Source organism: Columba livia, chromosome 1, assembly GCF_036013475.1.
Source record: "Columba livia isolate bColLiv1 breed racing homer chromosome 1, bColLiv1.pat.W.v2, whole genome shotgun sequence".
In the NCBI taxonomy this organism is placed as follows: Eukaryota; Metazoa; Chordata; class Aves; order Columbiformes; family Columbidae; genus Columba; species Columba livia.
The window spans coordinates 116,570,704-116,592,250 of NC_088602.1; the positions used below are offsets into that span (position 1 = coordinate 116,570,704).

General features: G+C 37.8%; 1 long non-coding RNA gene across 1 annotated transcript; it reads right to left on the bottom strand.

The window, feature by feature from the left end:
* Positions 1 to 14,863: 14,863 nt before the first annotated feature.
* Positions 14,864 to 19,772, bottom strand: LOC135580183 (uncharacterized). Its single transcript, XR_010474527.1, has 2 exons — positions 19,529 to 19,772; positions 14,864 to 16,251 (listed from the first exon to the last, which is right to left on the bottom strand). It is a non-coding gene; the product is annotated as an uncharacterized LOC135580183 (long non-coding RNA).
* Positions 19,773 to 21,547: the final 1,775 nt, after the last annotated feature.

Sequence of the window (21,547 nt, forward strand, 5' to 3'; positions counted from 1 at the left end):
GACCACTACGAGGTTTCCTCTTAGATGAGCAAGCCACATAAAGGGAACACGTAAAGATGAAAAAACTAACAGAGAAAACAAGCAGAATACACAGAAGAGGTCAATTCCCCCTTAGCATGAGTTTTAAGTCCTTGCTTGTTGTTATTTATTATCAATAGACTCAATCATGGGTTACAAACTAGCAATTTCATTTGACACTTTTATATTTGGTTCGTGACATTTGTCTGATATTGTATGTATGGGAGCCTGTAACACATGAAGGCTCCAAAAGCCTCATCAGGGTTTCAGGAATGAGTTACAAGGGGCATATACCTTACAGCATAAGGATTTTTATCATTGCCTTCACTAGACTCTCTGCATCTGTGGTCCAGTTGCCAAACAGGATTTATAATTCATTCCATCCTTATGCTATGTGAGAGAAGTGAGCAATACAGGTGCCCTCAGCTGCAAGCTAGAATTAGGTTGTGGTTGGACTCGATGATCTTAAGGGTCTTGTGTCCAACAAAAGTTGTTCTATACTTGCACTGTGGTCAGAAAAGCTGCACTCTGGCCCTGACCAAGGGCTGAATTTCTAGCGTGGTCAAACAGATTAGCTGTTCCTGACAACACTTTAGCAGGTTTCTCTACACATGGCCACCAAACATTTTTGGAAAGGTGTAATACTGTCTTACAGACATTCCCCTCTTCTAAAAACATTTCTGAAATGAAGAAAACTTTTTCTAGGCTTTCTCTCAATTTGAATTTTAGAGCACAAAAAGCCATCTTCATCTCATAATCCCACCCACTCGAAAATAACTATTAACTGCAACATTGTACACTGGTTTTCTATGAAAGTCATGGCAAGTTCCTTCTTGATCTAGGTTGTAATCCTTCTGCACATTGCTGGCTCTGATAATTTGTTTTACACTGTTTCAGGTAGTCCACATTTACAGACATTTTACTTTATTTAATAGTTCTCCCCTAATGTCTGCTTTAGACAACAAAAGAGAAAAAAAAAAATAATGTTTTGGAAAAAAAAATGTTTAGGGATATAAGAAAGAAAAGGTCAAGGAAAAGACAAAATCAAAAAGATGAAGAGGTAAAGAACCTTTTAGTAAAATTAGTAATAAGCAAATAACCTGATTTATTGTACCTTGACACAAGGACTGCTACACAAAATTCACTAGTAACATTACCTTTTTTTCAATTCCCTTCTGAATTGCTGTGCAATTCCTTAAAAAAAAAAAATTCACTGTTAGCCTTTGAAATCTTGTGTGCATGAGTTGCATGTGAGAACTGCACCAGGGTACAGCACTTCTCTAAACCCTTTTTCCTTTCCTTTTTCCTTCCCTTTCCCCTTCCCTTCTTTTTCCTGCCTTTGCCTATTTTTAAAGAGGTCCTTAACATGTATCAAGTACCAGTTCTAAAGCCAAAGATCAAATATGAAAGGGAAAAAGTCAGAAAAAACAGAGACAGAAAAAGAGTCAGAAAGAAGGGCTGAAGTTTCCCAACATCAGGTTATAATTTTTATGAGAATTAAACCTGAGTGAGGCTATGACCTCAGTGGCATCCTTCATAGGCTTGGTCCCCTGATCCTGAGGATCTCTTGGAAATGCTGATGTAGTTTCCTACAGATATCAGACCAGAAATGGTGCATCCCTGTATCTTTTTCCAGAGTGGTGCTAAGGTATGTTCCGCTACCTGGGAACTGAGAACTGTACTTACCAATAAACCAGTTATGAAATTAAAATGGCATTTGTTATTGAATGCACATTTTGGCTGTTTAGTGATCCCAGAAAATGTAGATGTCTCAACAGTTTTGCTTGTTTTTACAGAAGCCAAAGAGAAAATCTTGTTTCATATTAAAAAAGATAAATAAATTCAAATAGCCTAAACTGTAACCTCTGCCACTAGTCAGGAATGTTATGTAGTGCATTAAAAATGAAAATCTTTATCCAACAGAGATCAGCATTTTATATGAACATTAAAATAAGTGTGGTTTTACTACTTTCCACTGTTTTAATAATACAATAAACCCCCAAGCAAAATGGAGAAGGGTAAGCCAGCATGATGTCTGCTTTATATTTCTGAAATAGCTACCAAGAATAGTAATGAATGTGATCTCAGTGGATGCATTATAAAGCATATTCTAATGAATTTTCCTTTTTGAATAACTGGTTGGCAGATGAACATGGCTATGTTAAGGGGAAAGCTAGGGGAACGAACGTATAATGGTGTCAGTTGTTAGGATATTGTTGCTAACAGTATGTTCTTGCCTGTTCTACATGAAGCCTTCCAGAAACTAGCATTTTAGTAGAGCGGAATGTATTGTTTTGCCTTCTGATGTCCTTTCCTTGAAACTTGGGAAATGGGAGAGAAAACAAGGCATTCAAAAGAATAAAAAACGGAGTGAGAACCTCTGCAGTATTCAAATTACAGGGATTTTCATACAGTTACCTTTGAGGATTAGGGGTTTTGATTTTCTGGGAGGGTTCCCTGGGGAGTTGCTCTAAGAGCAACCCAGGATCTCTGAACTTTCATGCTGCAGTAAGTATCTTCTTTTATTTATGACCATCTTTCTGGAAAAGTAGCCTTCATTTTCTAATTGTCTTAGCTTTTAGTTTTAAAGAAAAAATAGTCCTTGTGAAATCAGTTTCAGCTACATAAATAAGGGATGGAGAAGGCTTCTATATTAAGAAAAAAAAATAGTGAATACTATTTTCCATTTGCACAAGAGTTGTTGAGCTATGTTTGATGACCAAGTTCTCTGGTCTTGTAAATGTGCTGAACTTCACTGAAGACACTGAAAAGTTCACAGTTAAACCTACTAAAAATGAACCTTTCCTGAAACCCACATACTTAAAGATAGAAATTAAATTGAGACAACTGTTCAAGGCCGATTCAACTTGAAAATTTTCTTAGGCCTTCCTGAGATGCTCTGAAGGAAATACATCACTAAGCCCACGATTATCAGGAAGATTATAGTCAAGTCTGCGTTACTTAGGGTGGGATCATATGACTTTTGTATTATCTATACAGAGACCCTTCACTTCACATGGCTGCATGAAGCAACATGACTAGGCAAGTGATTGTGGTGTTGTACTCAGCACTGGTGAAGCCCCACCTTGAATATTGTGTTCAGTTTTGGGCCTCTCATCGTAAGAAGTACATTGAAATACTAGAGAGTGTGCAGAGGAGGGCAATGAAGTTGGTGAGAGGCCTGGAGCCTCTCTGATGAGAGGCAGCTGGGGGAACTGGGACTGTTTAGTCTGGAGAAAAGGAGGCTGAGGGGAGATCTTATCACTGTCTACAACCACCTGAAAGGAGGTTGTAGCATGGAGGGGGTTTGTCTCTTCTCCCAATTAGCAAGTGACAGGACAAGAGGAAATGGCCTCAAATCGTGCCAGGGGCAATTTAGATTGGATATTAGGAAAAAAATCTTCATGGAAAGGTTTGTCAGGCTGCCCAAGGAAGTGGTTGAGTCACCATCCCTGGAGGTGTTTAAAAGGCATTTAGATGAGGTTCTTAGGGACACAATTTAGTGCTAGAGTTAGGTTAGGTTATGACTGGACTTGATGATCCTGAGGGTCTCTTCCAACCTAAATGGTTCTATGATTCCAAATCACTGTTGCGGCCTGTAGATTCCCCAGCTCAGGCCAGCTCCAGCTCAGAGCTTCTTCCTGCCACAGCTCATGCAACCACCTTTGTTCTGTCTCTTCCCCTGTTCTTCTAGATGAGATTACATTTGTTTATATTACTTGTGCTTTTGTATTACCCAGGTTTCTGTGACAACGGGATACTAGGATATTTGAGCTAATAGTCACTAGCAATCCCATGTCTACCTTAGTTTCTCCTGAAAGCATACCATGTTCCCAGAGTATGGGCAGAAAAACTATTTTCTCAGAAATATAGGCCACTGACAGCCCTGTAGGCCTACATTTGGTAGGACTCAGGGTAAATGTTTGTAGAAACACAGAAACACTAGTGCTTTTCTTTGCAAAGCTGTATTGCAATTTCAGCTGCTTTTGGTACCTGTGTTGTTAAGGATGAACAGCACCTCTACTGATACCAGATTAAACAAAATTGTACTGACATTTTTATTCATTGGAGAAAACAGAATTTTTGTATTCCAGGTTAAAAAATGTGTGTGGCTAGACAGATTTTATGCCAGTTTTTCCATTTGGTGCTGAATTCATTTAAAACTATTTCTACTGAGAGTCCTGCTCAAAGAACATAATATCTTGTTTTATAGACTGATTCTTAGGATGTTTATATACTGACTTTCTTCAGCATTGCATACTTAGATACCCTGAAGAAGTTTTTGTGTACAAATGATTTATTATAGGAGACAGATTTTTTTTTTTCCTGAAAAATTTTATACTGAGGTTTTTCTTTTCTCTCTCTTTGTTTTTAAAAAGGATCATTATCTCAGAAAGTATATGGGAGAAACAATAAAGGATATGCATGTTGGAGTTTTGCTTAACTTCTTGCTAACAGTAGGGAAGTAGGCCAGAATAAAATGAGAACAGAGCTTACCAATTTTTTTTCTATGAGCCCAGGACCACCATAGCAGTGTAAGAAAACAGGTATGATTCAGAGCTAACACTTTGGAAGGAAAATAAATAGAAAAAAAGCATACAACTGATGTCACTAAGTTTCTTACTAATTCTTCACAGATGTAATCCAAAAGCCCTAAAAGTCAAAGGAGAAGATAAGAGACAGAGCCACTGGTTGGCATTCATCCCAGGGACATAGCTATATATAACTGGTTTACAGTAGTCTTCCTTTCCTAAAAATTGAGGATATAAAAACAAAAAGTCTCTTTCCATCCCAGAACCCTTTTTGAATATTGTAGCAATCTGAAAGTTATCTGTTTTCATTTTTTCTGGGTAGAGCTGTGTGAAGTATTACATACACATCAGCTAAAGCATTTAGGACATAATTAAAACTAATACGAGGTATTTAAATAAAAAGATCTTTGAACACAATAATTTCATTAAGGATGCAGAAGCAAACTTCCTACAGACACATATGTCTAAACCTTGTTGGTTTCCATACAACTTGGTTGTTTTGATTATTCTAGTATTTGAACAAGTACATCTTTCATTGCCAAATAATAGTTTTAACCTTTTTCAATATGGCATTGTCTTCTCACGATTGACATGTGGACTGTCTTCTGTCCCTTTTCCTGTATCCTGCAAATGTATAACTACTGTAAATTGTTTCTTGACAAATATAGTGAGTGCAGTGAAAGTAGATGATGCATCATTTATTGAAAAAGTGTTTAAAAACACCCTGAAGCTTCTGGAAAATACTGGCTTGATCTTAAACTGGACAGTATAAACTTCCCTGGAAGACTTAGGCCTGCTGATGAATTATCTGTCTGGAAAAGATATCACCATTGATTCTTATAAAAATTCAGCAGTCTTTCTTCTTACAGTTTTTAATATTTTCACATGAAATTTTTCATCAAATGTGAACAAATGGTCACAACCACTTAGCCAGAGACTGCAAGTTGTGCCAAGTGGGTTGAGCCTCGAAAATATGGGAACTCCTATCCATTTACATAGCTGATATAGGAAAATCATGTGCCCACACCCAGCCCTCTTACAAAAACATGCAGAACTCGTGCAGATCATTTTTCTCATTGAGGCTGGCCTGTTCTTTGTGTGAAACTACACTTCCAGGGATCTGTCTGGGAAGTAAGAGAAAGCTACTAAGATATAAATTGACTGCCCTATTACACTGCCAGTGCTGAGGCCAAAGTCTTATTAGATGCACCACATCTTTCTAACCATTTTCTTCCACAAATTCTAGATGACCAAGACAATAATTCTCTGTCACTTGCTTTCATGTTTCTTTATAGTTTTATAATCCAGTTTTCAACTTTTTTTTTCCTACTAAATTTTACTTCTTCTAATAAATAATGATAGTGGGATTTTATTATTATTATTATTATTATTATTATTATTATTATTATTATTATTATTATTATTATTATTATTATTATTATTAATAATATTAATATTAATATTAATATTAATATTAATATTAATATTAATATTAATATTAATATTAATTTTTTTTTTTTTTTTACTGAAAAGCAGAAGATAGAAACAGGACAGGTTTTTAAAGCCCAAATTCATGTGACTATATCTACAGATGTTAAAAGGTAATCTACAAGTGGAAGACAAATATTAAAGTGATATCATTGTCTTTTTGTTTGGCTATGATTTGAGCTTAGGATTTTTGGGTTCTCCAGTAGTAAATGAAGACATCACTAACATCTAAAACACAACAAAGAGCTGAATGACTTAGATTTGCACTTAGAGGGAGAATCTCTGGAAAGATTCCCATATGGATTAGACATCTATATGAAAAAAATATTGAACAAAAATATCCAGCAAAAAATAAACTTCCAGAAATTTGGGGCCTATACTTATGTTTTCAATTTAGGCCCATTTCTATACAAGATGATGTAATGAACTTGACTTGTGAAAATAAGTAATTTGTTTTGAGGACAGTAAACATTTCAGGTTTTACTTTGGGAAAGAAGGAAAAAGATTACAGACTTATGAGTCGTTATTTTTGTGGCTTTGTTTGCTTGTGGTGTTTGTTTGTTTGTTTGTTTGTTTGTTTTTTCCTGGCATAAACTATAAAGACAATATTTTGTTGTTGTTTATAAAAAAACAAACAAACCCACTTCTCAGACAAGATAATGGATTTTTCAGACAAATACTGTCCTTTTACTAAATTTCTGAATGGAAACTACATAAAGAGAAGTAATATGGAAACTCAGAAACTCTTCAATTCCTTGGAAAAGAAAGAATTAGAATAAAAGAAAAAGAAAACATCAGAAGCCAGCAGTCACACTGTCTTTTCCAACACTCTTCTCCTTCAGCCTCAGGACCAAGTCCAAGTCTGTTGAAATGGTTTAGTAAACACCCTTTGCAGAGTTGATTGGTGGAGATCTCCATCCATAAACATCAGGGTTACTTTCACAGCTCAAAACATATCTAGTGTGAGTGTGAAGCAGTTAAGTAAACTTCTAATGAGCAGCATGAATTTGAAGTATCTTCCTTTCCTTGTAATGGCCTACTGGCTTACTGATTTCTTTTCCAATCTGGATTCAGGTTTGGATTCAGTGTTTGGATGGAAGAAAATTGTAGCAGCAGCAGCAGTTGTTCATTTATATTTTCTTTCTTGTTCCCCCTTTTTGTTTGTTGTCATTCCTTGTCCCTTCCTCTCCCTACTGCAGCTGTAAGTAGTGTTGTTTCAAATGGACATACAGATTACTTGACTTGGTTAAGATTTTTTTTTTCCTAAGTCTGTCTTTATTTATGAACTTCCTGGTTGTTATTTTTACTTTCTACTTCAGAACCCTCCAGTCACTTTTGATTCAGAATATAGCTGTTAATTATATTTAATTATTTCATTATTTTTATTCAGCATCTTTCTGGAACAAAGAAGACGACATTTCCTTCTCACATACCATCATTTTCTCTGAAACCTGTTAAGTGACAATGGCTGGGAACAGGGGGACCCAGCAGAGGTCTGCCTTGCTGGTGAAGGTCTGACAGATCAGTATTTTGTAAGATGATCTTTTCCATAAAATCACAAGTTGTTCCAGATGGCTTTTTTGACTGTGTCTCTATGGAAAGGCAAAGGAGAGGGACTGAGAACAGGCGTGTGATTGCCAAGCCTTGTGCATACTACTGGCGAGCACTTGGCCATACCTGCGCCTCTGCTTTCCTGCTACTTTTTGTATCTGTCAGTGGTTATTTCAGACCACTCCCATGCCTCTGCAGGCCACATGAATAATATAGTGAGCTTTGGAGGGCTGGAGTAGGTCACTGAGGGAGGCTAAGGAGTCTGTAGTTTTTAAGAATGAATTAGATATTATAAGAGTGAGGTAAGAGCAGCTTGAGGAGGCAGATAGATCTCATTATCACATGAAGGTCTCCCCAGAACTGCTTATCATTCTTTCACGATATGTCTGGCTGTGCGACAGCATGCTAAATGTGTTGGAGACTAGCTTCTGCAACAAGGACAAAGAACATTTTTAAGATAGTCTGTCAGTTCACAAAGTGGTAATCTTGATGAACCTGCATTAAATTTAACAAAAATCTTGTAAGAAGACCCTAGGAATTCCAGTTCTGTACAGATAATTGTATATGTTAGACAAAGTCATAGCTGCACACTGTACAAACTCATGATTTAGGCTAGATTAGGCCTAGGCAGAACTTGCGTGAAATTTAAACTAGATGAAAGCTTAGAAAGATGATGTAACTTTTTCAGAACTGGCTTCTGTTTTCAAACGTCTTCTGTGTTGTTATAGGATCTTCTGATGTTTTTGGCATATTACACCTTACAGACTGCAATAAAAAAATGGCTAAACAGTAATAATGAGATTACCTTCAAAAACAGTAGATGTTAAATACCTGGTTTTTTAATAGAAAATCTTTCAGAAATGTTTTCTGGTGTTTTGTGAGAAGAAGAAAGTGGATTTCATTGTTCTCTTTCTTCATCCTGCCACAGAGTGATAGAAAGAAGTTAATACTACTCAGTCCAGGTTTTGTGTAACATCAGTTGTGGTGCATCAATGCACAAGGCTCAGAAAATAATTTGCAGGTTTCAGACTCTAATATCTCAGGAGAGGTTTTGTTTTCATTTTTGTTTTTTGAGAAACTGTACACCACTAAGAGTTAGGAGAGAGAATGAGAGTGCGACCTATGCCCCCTAAAGGTCATAAAAAGTTTTTTGAGGAGAAATAAATAGGTTTTGGTGTTCTTCTCAATACTAGCACTTGAAGTGTCATGTGTAAATGAAACATACCGTTGCTTAGGTTGCATAAAGGTGAACACAGGGTGAAAACATAGATGTATTTTGGGTAGTCAAGTCATGTAGCAAAGCAGATGTGTTTTTTCTATCAGCATATTTGAAAATCCAGCTGTATACATTTGTTATAGCAGAGGTAGATATTGAATTAATATACTTTATATAAATTATATAGCTATACATACACATTGCATACGTTTAAGTCTGTCTAAAATGTAACCTGTTTTCTTCCCAAATTGGATTCTACTGAATTTAAATTAAATTATGCTAAACCAGAGTTCTGCATAAGTTAAATTCTGAAATTCCAGTCTCATTCTAAGGATGCTGAATTTGGTTTTCCATCAGTACATCCTCCCAAGCCTACTCTGGCAACTTTGTAAAAGCATTTTCCCTAAAATATCATATTTTGAGGGCTGACTGTTTATGAAGTGAGATCTTTAGCTGAGAAGTGTAGTAATGCACAAGAACTGTTTGCCCTAGATATTCCTTGCCTGTGGCAGCAGTTACTGTGGTCTTGGACAGCACATGTTTTTCAGAACTGGTGAAGCTGACCATGTGCAACAGCAGTCCATTTTACTACTTCAGTAATTCTAAAGGTGATCTACGCAGTATATATAAGATGGGCTTCATGGGATTTTCCTTGCACTCCAATTCGTGGTGAATGACAGTGATTATAACGTTCTTTCTAACTTCATTTGCATTACAAATTATTTAACACAGACTGTGATTTGGTGCTAGCTGGGTGGGCCGTGGCTCACAGGTACCTGAGGCAATGCCCTTCTGTTAAAAGTAGTGGAAATAGCGTTGTCACCAAAATGTACCTGTCACCAATTCTCTTAAAATTCTGATAAAGATTTATATATATAATAGAAAACTGTACTCTAAGACAGCATAGGTGCTAATGATACTTGGAGAAAATCACAAAGAAATAGCTAATAGAAAATCCCTTCCGAGATATTTCAAATAAGCATGTTGGACTGATGTTCATTTGATTCTCCATTAATGCACACCTGGAATAATCATTGCACCACTCAGCAAGAAGTTCACTGTGCTCCCATCATGATTAAGTGGTATCTGACACCTTCTGCGTGTTCATTTTGTGTCATGGTTCCATAAGGTGGAAAGTAGGGAAGAAGCAGGTTTATTGTTTTCATTTACTAATAGTGTTATGGAAGACCTAACAGTATTTTCAAGGGAAAAAATTAAAAAAAAAAAAAAAGTGAAACCAAAACATCTCCACTGAAATAGATATAAACCATCACAACCTCAACATATATGTTTGTTTAAATGATATTTCCATTTTCTTTCTGTTTTTAAACCATTGTTCTTGTATTTTTAGATGTAGGACAAAAAATAGTTATAGAGGGTAGGTTGTGAAAGTTAAAAAGCTAGATCATGGACTTGCCTGCAGAAGCTGGTTAAATTCGTCAAAAAACAAGGATTTTTTTTTATAAGTACTTTCTGAAGTTTATATTTTTAAACATGTGATAACAGTGGAAACTTGATTTGCATAGAAGTCTTCAGTGTTTCAGGATTTATAGGTCTGTGTTATTAGACACCTGAAGTACAGAATTCATGTGTGAGCAGGCACACCCAGACACTTTGGAGCAAGCTATTTTTCTGACCAAACTCACTAGAAATGATTGAATTTCCATTCAGGAGTGCCAGAAACACTTTCCACATTTCCTAAATGCTGTAAGAGACCAGTTTTGAGTTATATGCCTCAGTATTCAGTAGAAATATATTTTAACAGTAACTTTCTGAATCTGATTTTTTTGCCATATCAAGTTCAATGTTTTATTTGGAGTATATGAACTTGTAAGGTAATAAGTGGTGTTAATTTCATGCAAGGTATGTCCATAACCTGCCTTCTTGCATTTCTTAGAAAGGTTTGGATACCATCTCTGAAGCTGTTTCTGCAAATAATACTAGGTATCTACACCAGAGACTGTGGTGATACCACTACTTTTTGAAATTGTTACATAATTTACTGGCTTTCCTCATGATGTGGTACAGGGTGACCTAGTTTATGTAGAAATCTGAAAGATGCTTGTATCCAGAAAAGGCGTATATTTCAGAATTACTGGAGAATTTCTCTGTTGTAACAGCCAATTTATGACCATTGCAAGTGTTTGAGGCTTAGGAGTTTGATGGTGGTTTTCTTTGGGAAGCTATTTTTATGGAGAAATTGATACAGAATAGGGACAGATGTTAGGTTTGATTCTAGGAGACTATTAACCTACAGTGATAATTGATTGTGTATATACCAAGCAAATTTCAGCAGGGAAGAGATTTTGTTTTTAAGGTGATGTAATAGAGCAGTTACAAACAGACTTCCCTAGTTTCTTGTCCCAAGAAAATCTGAGACCTGTTCGCCCACTTGTGTCAATGGGAGATGGGGAGCAGAGCCGGGGATGGCAGAGAGATGTGGTAGCAGACATTGTCTGCTTGGGGCTTTGCAAGTGGTCAAGACCACACCATGGCACTGGGACCTCTGTTCTGCTCTTGGACCAGCAGCAAATGAAGTCGGGACACTCATGTCTTGAAGGAAGGAGCTCTGGCAGACATGCAGCCACACTTACTAGAGGTCAATTTTTGTTGCCTTGGTAATGTTTGTTGAAGTTCCAAGGTGCACAAGTTGCCACTTGTTTTCTCTTTTGTTCTTCTGTAGGAGAGATATGTGGAAGAGGAAGTTAGCAGTGGATAGCAGAAGGGCCCTTTTTTCAAGGAAAAACTTGGCGGAATGTTTGACACATGATGAAAAGGAGAAGATTCCATTCATAGAAGACCAAATTATTAAGATGGAAAGTAAATAAAAGAGTGAAGAGAAGAAGCTCTGTTTGTCCTTGTATGAAAGACCCACAAGGCTTAGGGTATGAACCCAGATCTGGGATGACTGTAGACCACAATGATATGAAACCTGGAAAGAGAAATTACTGAGGGCCAGCATGGAATTTTCTGGAATTTCTCTGATTGTGTTCTAAGGTTTATATGCCACTGCCATCAGTAACTGTCTCCTGATAACACTAGCTTTCAGAAATACGTGAGAATGCCTGTTCCCAGCAGATCGGGATCAGTAAAAGGAGAGTAAAAAGATTTGCCACATGGCGTGCACTGAGAGTGACATTCCATCAGCCTCTGCAGATGAGAGTTTCCCGGTGGACCCAGCTCATATCCTTGTTTGTTGTTTCACAATTATTTGTAATATGTTAAATATAATTGAAATCATTCTGCTATGAAATTAAATTTTTTGTTGTTTCCACGCTGCCACTCTGAAGTTGTGATAATGGTTATTGGAACTAGCAAGATAAACAACCATGATTTTACCGGCTAAATATTCAGGAAGAAGGCTTTTCTGGTATACCGCAGCATTTTTCACTTTAGATATAGTAAATTACAAAACACCAGTATTTTAGACAAATGATGGGATTTTCTGAACATATGAAGTGCCTACTTACTTGTAAAGCACTGTAACTCTGTTAGGTCAGGACACATCATTTTGAGAGCATTAATTGGTTTTCATCAAGCTGCAGGGAGCAATAAAGAATCTCTTCTAAAGCCTAGGAAACATTTTCAAATTGTTGTTTGAAACAATAAAGTTTAACAAAGGAATCCATCTTGCACAAAAATGTTCCCATGTTCAGCCAACTCTATTTTTTTCACTCTTTTGCCACCCAGTATTATAATGATCGTACAGTTCAGTTATGTTTTTTATTATCTTCTTGGGAATCTCTCAATAACTTTTAAACCAAAAATAATTGTCTACCATCCTAAAAGAAAAAAAAGAAAAAAAAATCTTGCAATGCAATCCGCATGTATGTGCTCTTCCTATGGGGATCCCTGACACATGAAGTTTTCAGTTTTAGAGTATGAGAGGAAATTAAGGTGGCTTTCTGCTGTTGCTGATAATCAGCCCTGAGCAGAGTTAAGTCCAGACCAAAGCATGGCTTAAATCCTCATGGTTTCTCTCCAGCAAGAGATCACTGCTCAACACAATGGTACAGAAGGCACTGCTAGGCATTCTGCCTCTGCAGTAGAGGGCCCATATCCAGACAGCATATGACTTGGCTTCAGTCTCTTCTCAGCCCCATGTAATGCCTTGTAGCTCTAAGAGGTAGTCTATGATTTTTTATTTATTTACTTATTTATTTATATTTGAGTACAGAGTGCATAAAATGTGAAAGACATGTGCTGTAGAAAGAGTGGTATGGCCAACATGATAGCATCTTGTTCAAGTGTTCATCATTTTGTAGTGCTGAGCACTGAAACAGCTAAAGGATGAGAATGATAGTTTTTTGTTGCCTTTGCTTTTGAGATTAAAATCTCCATCTGAGGAGATGTGCTGTGACAAGCCCAGTAGTGTTCATCGACACAGGACAGCATAAAATCCTACTTAGGTTGGTGGAAGAGGTGAAGGAGAGTGTTGTAGGATTCAGTATTCTTAAATTTGAAAAGAAAGAATAAACTGCACCCAGAAGGAGAAAACAGAACATCTTCATTTCGGATTAATTCATTGTTTTTCATATCAGTTACTTTTCAGCCTACCAAGTTGTCAACTTCATGCAAGTAACAGCTTTGTGGGTATCTATTAATATGTCCATAGACTAAATGACTCAGTAGACTACTCCTGTAGGGCTCAAATCCAGTTTTCTCGTGAATGACGAAAATGGCTGCATAATAGTGAAATTAATTGAACACTTGCACTGATACACTTATTATTTATCTTATCCCTAAGAAGTTCTCTCTAACCAGTCAGACGGACCCTTCCCTAGAAGCAACCATTTCCTTCTACTGATGACCACGGGTTCCACAAGTGACTGGCTCTGCTACAAAAGGCTCTCCTGTAGATGTCCTAAATGGGCCAAGGTAAATGTTCCTTTAGCATAGCAAGGTTTTTTCCCAGTTTTAGGGGAACATTTATATTCCAACAACAATAAAAATGTTAGTGGTGCTGCGATTCAGGCACTTTGACCTAGTTGTGTTGTGGTGCTGATGGGGTTTTAGAAATGCATAACTGCCATTGTGTCCTATCTTCACAGTGGACTGTAGGGGCTACGAGAGTCAGCATTGCTTTGGCTGCCTTTCTGACACCATTTCTGCCATCCACGGTGAATTTAAGTAACTATCAGATTCACCAGAAAGAATGGGGAACACTCCCACAATACCGCAGAAGATAGTTTGGATTTATGGTCACTTGTGGGAACTGATTGATCAGTCTGAAACTATTCAGGCAGAGAGGGAAGGTGAACATGGTTTCCTATCTGCTTCTTTGACTTTCCACAATTACCAAGCAGTAAGGAGGAAATTGTAAGTAAAGAGGGTGTTCCCACTGCATGTTGCATAAAGACCATTTTGGCAAGTGGACTCTGCGAAGAAGACTCCTTTCCATTCAGATAATCAAGGCAAAACCATACCTAGTTTGTGTCCTGACTCAGTATGTGATACTCTTCTACTGTGCAACAGCACAGGACACAGAGTGTGGGGCTGTCCCAGATCAGAACTATAAAGATCCTTAAGATGTGTAGTATTAAAGGACTCAGGGCTCCCACAAGCTTTATGCACCTTTAGAATTAGGTGAGACTAAAGAAAAAAATTTCAAGCATTTATACTTTGGACTTGGAGGCACATCGCCAGCATTTTTTTTTTTTATATTCAACTATTCTCTACATTGCAATAAGCTGAGATGAAAGAATGTCATATGGCTATTTGCAGTGCAGATGTTCTGGAGCTAAACACTGGAGCTGAACCCTACCTTCTTATCTTTTATAAGGATGTTCAAATTAAGGGATTGGATTCAACCCTATCTCTGATTTAGATGTATTTTAAATAGTGCTATGCATATGTATATTTCTATTATTAACAGCTTTCCTTCCTGAAGATTAACAATGTCTGACACTTACATACAGTTACAAATATACAGAGTTAATAAACATGTCATTTAGCCTAACATAATATGTTTGAAATAAACCATCCCAAGAAGTATTTTTAAAAATATGGCAGTTGTCATATTTTTGTCTGAAGACATGAACCACTAGGGGCCACCACACACCTCAAAAAATTAGATTTATTTCCCAGAGAAAAATCTTAAAACACATTCTACTTGTATGTAACTGACTTCATCTTTCTCACGAAATTTATTTGCAGAATTTTCAGTGACATGGTTTTCTTGTAGTTAGGTTTTGCTTTCTATCTCATTTCCAGCGGCACAGTTGTGTACATGTCCATGACAACAGACTGAAGATTAGGAAGCCCTAAATGACAACCTCACTTCATGAAAGGTGCTTTTTCTGTGAATTACTCCCAGATAAAATCAACTGTGTTCAACACCAGTTTAACAACTATAAAAATAGTAAAGCAGCCTGCTTTGTGTTTTCAAACAGGTGCCTCGTGAGAGAAGACCATACAATTATAAAAAGGAATCATTTTTTTCAAGGCTGTGATTGAAGTTATGAATTGCAACTACTTCCGTTGGAGCTAGCTCTTCACTTGAGGTCTTTAAGATTTTCAAGGAAAATGTTCTGTTTAGTCACTCAGCTAACTACTTATAATACATACAACTTCTGCAGTAAAAATAACATTTAGAGAAGTTATCTTGTTTCTTTGGCAGAGGCTGCATGCACATAACTTTCCACCTCCACCCCTTCCCTTTATCCCAGTTGAATAGTAATTGATGATACAGAGCATCCTGTAAGATTAAGACCTCTGTTAGTATTAGAAACAGGAGAATCCTGAAATCCTGCATGGAAAGAGTTTGTTTTAACCAGTAGACCGCTTAGATTTGTAAGAGAGAGAAGGAGAGATACTGTTAGTTGGATAATTCGGCAGATGTTCAGTCCATATGTGTATTGGCGATATGATTGCATTAGACCCAGCAAAACTGTCTGTACAGATTACCACAACCTAGCCAGTAAGATTCATGGCGACCTTCACATATCTCTACGGGTTTCATGTGAGAAAATTTAAGCTACATTAGAAAATTTCTAATATAAACTACTAAAGTACTAGAATCCAGATTCCAACTCAAACTTCTTTTTTTTTCTTTTTTTTTTTTTTTCGTTTTTCCTGTTTCCATTTTGGATGTTCTGTACAGAATACTGTACAGAAGTTTTGAAAAATTCCATTTTCAAAATTCTTACATTTAGGGCAAGTTCTTAGCCACAGTGGAAGGATTAGAAATACCAGTTTATAGCAATTAATACTTCTCAATTAAAATCATGTGGTGTTCACTGGAGTCATAATGAGACTCCTATTAAAATGAGGTTGAATCTTGCACTTCTACATTTCTTCCCTTTTAGATGCAAAAACAGTGGTTGAGCTGAAAGCAGCCAGCCTTTCTTCTGGTTATTCCTTTATCTCTGTGTTCAATCAGCTGAAGAGCCTCTGCTGCTTTGCAGACCGAAGAGTTTTCAGCAGCCATTGCCTTTCTGGAGCAACCTGTACACACAGAAGACTTTATTTAGAAGGTTAATATGTACTGTTATGCTATGATTGTCACTTTCAATGCATAATCAGTTTTAAACTGCTGCTTCTTTAAGAGTGTGAGACGGCGTTAAATTTTGTTTAATGTTTATTGTCTTTGTCATAATTTGAGAAAAGTTTAAAACATGAAGTTATTGAGAAATCTAAACTCATATTTAAGGTTGTAGCCACTAAGGCGCTGTTAAGTCACTGGTCTCTTTAATGTAGCATTCCCACATTTATAATCTGTACTCTCACAGGTTAAGTTCAATAGTCAAATATAAGGGAAACAGACTGCCTCTTAGGATGAGCATGTGATTCATGAGAGGGATAGAGATCAAATGTTGTTTCTGCATGTTCTTTATTTTCTGAAGAGTCAGAACTTCAGTGTAAGACGATAGTGTAAGAATAAAAAGTATTAAAGTGTTGCCAAGGGTAATACCTCAGAACAATTAAAGATTTCTGAATTCTGGCATAAGACACCGATCAAAACATAAATCATAAGTGGGGGTAGCAAAAACATTCATGAGTTATTACACAGTAAACCCTGCTCTTCAGTGGGACAGTATCGTCTGTCACAAATGGTGTCCAGGATTTTCAAAGGATCCTCTGGATATTAGACATCAAGTTCTTGAGACTGTTCCACAGGATTTGATGATTGTACTCCCTTAAGACCTAAATGTTGCTTGCATATTGCATTGGAAAATGAGCATACATGTGTGGAAAGAGCTCAGTATCAGTTATTCCATTCACACATGCAAAGCTCTGTTCTCATTCCTTCGCTCTCAAACACACCACATACCAGAAGTTTTGCCACCCTAGCTGAGTGTTTTCTCTAATTGCTAAACCATAAATGATAATCTGCTACACATAATTGCCATGCTGAGCAGCATCTCTCTGTCAAGGGGATACTACCTTGGGCAACAGTTTTGACTCCTGTTTTATGTCTTCCTCAGAAGAAAAATGCTGTTAATTTATGGGCCCATGGGGAAGGAAATGTAAGTGACTCCAAGATACAGTTGCCACTTCTAAAACTGGTTCTGTTTGTTTTTTTAGTGGTGTTTTTGTTTTCAGTGAAAATAGGTATGAACATAAATCCATATCTGCTTTTTTGATTTTTTTTACATGGATTGTATGATGTATCTCAGAGTTCACCTTTTAAACAATAAGGGTGAAAAATGTTCTGTCACCTCATGGTTCAGCTTTGGAAAATGTATTTTTAATTTGTGTTTCAGACAACTGCTTGCTTATACAAAGATGTCATTTTCTTAGGCCTAAAATTATTACAGAATTTGGTGAAATTTCAGCAACGTGTTTTCTTCAAGGACTGAGCCAGAAAGTCAAAAGATTTAATTGCAGACCTCATAGTATATTTATAGTTTTTGGACTTCTTGCAGTGTTTCCCTAGCATTTGAGTTTTAAAATAATGAATCTGTAATTTTGGAAAGTTTTTGAAGAGTTAAAAAATCAAACTTGAATCTGAAATTAACCTAAATTTAGCTGACATGTTTGTTTGTTGTTCATTGATCAAAGGAAAAAAGCCCATGGATTTTGTATGATAAAGTAGGGACCCATCCCTATGTAGGTTTTTGGTTTCCATATTTTTTCTGACTCAGCTACCTGTGGACTGCTTTTTAAGAAGACCTCAGGATATAATTTTTCAGTGATTTTTATTTCTTCTTCAGACAAGTGTATAACTTCTGTTGAAGTTAGCAGAACTTCTTTTTCTCTCTGCTGCTTTCCAGAAAATGCTCGGCTCATTTACTTCCCTGTTATACTAATTTCCTAAGCTGACACTTTAACTTACCTATCTGCTTTTACCTCCTTCACTTTTTCTGGGCCATCATTATATGTTTCTACTAGTTTTGCTCTTTCTTATTCTAACTACTTGCATGGATTTGGTGCAAGGATTGATGCACCATTTTGCCTCTGTGCAAAAACTAACTCTTCAGCACAGAGTTTCCTCACAGCCTAACTCCCTGTCTCTCTGCCCCCTCCTTCACTCCCCACTGTCAGGGCTGTTCCTGATGGGTAAAATGACCCCTTGACCCACATGCTGCAAGCTGGAACTCCCTTTTTGCCTTTTTCACAGTCCTAGCAAAACATTCCTCCTTCACGATTCCCAGAGGAAGTGAATAAGTCATAATAATGGAGGGAAAGGAGAAAGCTGCCAGTTGTTCCAACCCCTGGATATTTTGGTTGTAAGGAGGGGCATCACTTGATTATTGGGAAAGGATGCTGTGCTATTCTGAGATCTCAAAACATGAGGAGGGTAAACAATTCTATTTTTCATTTCTGTGTTTACAGATAGGGGAGACATTGGTCCTCTGGACTCAGAAACCAATTAACAAAATCTGCTTTCATTTGGCGCCTTAAGGTTGTACTTTGGACTGGAATAAAACACATGCTGACCTTCCTGAGTTGCAGTTACCTGCTTTGTTTGTGACCACATCTCAAGTGTGCAGGGTCCCTGTAGCATGGGGGACATAGTGCCATCTCTTCTCCCCCCTCACAGGTTGCCTGCAGTCTGCCCAGATGCTTTTTCCCCAGCAGAGGCAGGCAACCGTGTGCCACTGAGCACCTTGCCCCGCTGGCAACCCCCTGGCCCCAGCCCAGACCCCCACAGCCAGGCTGCCCCAGGGGCTGCCCCTGACCCCAGCTGCCATGGAGGGAAACAACGGTCTTTTGCAGAGCCCTGTGCTCCTCTGACCCTTGGGAAGCCTCTGTATTTTGCCATTAATGAGATCCCACGACCATTACAAGCTGGTAACACTGTTTCTAGTCCCACGTGGGTGGACATTTCTAGCATTCAAAGCAAAAGAAATCTGGGTAGACACGTTGTCCATGCTACAGGTAAGTGCTAACAAGATGTTTTAGTGTAACAGTCAGACATGGAATGTCATCTCTGGCTCATTAACAAATATGCACATCATCTCCCCATTTTAGATAGGGATGAGGCCCTGAAAGGTAACAGCTTTGCTTTACGTTTATAGAACAGATGAATCTGAGGTATAGGTCTGCGCTTTCCTTCCATTTGTTAAGGTAAAAAGTTCAACATTTTTGTCTCTTTTTCCATTCAGTCCTGCATAGATCAAAATTTGATTTATCAGTTATGTATCATTATGGACAGCCTTGGCCCCAGGTTTATTTAATTGCTGTCAGAGTGGCACGCTGTTACTTACACCTCCTACACTGCAAATGGAGCACCTCCCATCAGAGAGCCTACTATCGGCAGCTGTTACCCATCAGATACCTGTGTCATGTCCAAGCAGCCAGTAACATGACCTCTCCCAGGAGAAATAGGTACTGTAGTGTTACTTGATTCAGGAGTCCAAGGCTGCTTTGGCTGTTTCTGCATTAAAAGAGAAATAAATCGTAGGGTTCTTTCAAATGTCTGCAGGTCTCTGAAATATCAGTTGTCAGATATACAAAGAAAATATTAAATATCCTAATGCAAAAAGCATGAATGCACAACACAGAGACAAGGTACCAGGGAAGTGATCTCCCTTCCCTTCCCTTCCCTTCCCTTCCCTTCCCTTCCCTTCCCTTCCCTTCCCTTCCCTTCCCTTCCCTTCCCTTCCCTTCCCTTCCCTTCCCTTCCCTTCCCTTCCCTTCCCTTCCCTTCCCTTCCCTTCCCTTCCCTTCCCTTCCCTTCCCTTCCCTTCCCTTCCCTTCCCTTCCCTTCCCTTCCCTTCCCCATTATGCCCATCTGCATGGTTTTTCTTGTTTCCACACTCTTTTCTAGAAAAAAGCCACCTGCAAATATGTCTGAACAGCAGAGGTTATAGTCATTGTGGCTATGATTATCACTTACAACTTCTGCTTCACACTGATATGTAAGCTTATGTCAGAAGGAACCATTTCAGAATTATCCCTAAGCTATTGTATATTAAGACAGCTTTGCGTAAATAAAAACACAGAGAAGAGAAGAAAAGAAATGGCACACCAACAAATTACGAATCTGTTCACCCGTGTTCTTAGCTTTTGACCCCTCAATCTGAAAATGAAGGATGCTGTTTTAAAGAGTGCTGAACTAATGAACTTCTGCTGTGGAACATCATGTCCATAATAAGGTGTTGAGATGACACGATCTTGTTATCACCTGAGGAGAGAAGTAATTCCCATGCATTTTAGCTAGCAAACAGGATGAATTATGTCAAGAAATGTACATTCATCAGTGCTGAAGGATTACATACATTTACACCAGAATGTTTATACCAAGTTAAATATAACAGAATGACAGGAAACTTTCCTCCTCAGTTAAGTTTGGTGTGTGGTTGAACAGAAGTGGTTAGAGATCAAATAAAGAGGTGATCCTAATGGTATTTTCACTCTGAAGATGATTTTATGCTAATAAATTTCACACATTGCTTGCTGTACCTAATCAGTGTTTATTTTCCCTAGGTTATAGTAACAATTTCTGTTCATGTGTTTAACCCCATCAGTTGCTAGCACTATGCAGGAGGAGTTGTGTGCATACGAATTAAAGACTACATATACATGAATGTGAACTACTAAAGTGGGACCATGTTCTGCCTTAAGCAATACTGATGTAGGAAAATGCAGGTAGTGCACAGGGGAAAGAATTAGATCCTGAGATTCTCCATTTGGCATGTGTATATAAAACATGGTACATGCAAAGGCCTTTTAGCAGGGCCTGTTGTGATAGGACAAGGGTTAATGGTTTCAGACTAAGAGAGGGGAGATTCAAGCTAGACACGAGGAAGAAATTTTTTACTATAAGAGTAACTGAACACTGGCACAAGTTGCCCAGAGAGGTGGTAGATGCCCCATCCCTGGAGACATTCCAGGCCAGGCTGGACGGGGCTCTGAGCAACCTGATCTAGTTGAAGATGTCCCTGCTCAGTGCAGGGGGGGTTGGCTTGGATGACCTTTTAAGGTCCCTTCTAACCCAAACTATTCTATGATTCTGTGACTCTATGTATGATTGGCAAGGACTACAGTAATCCTAGACTTGTTTTGCTGGTTCTGACACCTCCATGGTTATGAACTTAACATGAAAACAATTCTGCCATTGTCAAGCTGCTTTGCACAGACAATGAACAAATCTATTGGACAATGCACACTGTGCATGAGAATTCAGTCTCTGAGGATTACATTTTGTTTGCCAGAACCTGAGCTATTTTCAGTATGTTTGAGGACTTTCCAAAATTGGAAAACATCTAACTGTGGGTGCGGGACAAATAGGGAAAGAAAAAAAAAAGCCTATAGCTGTTAAAATTTCCACTAATAGGACTGAAAGCTGTGAGTA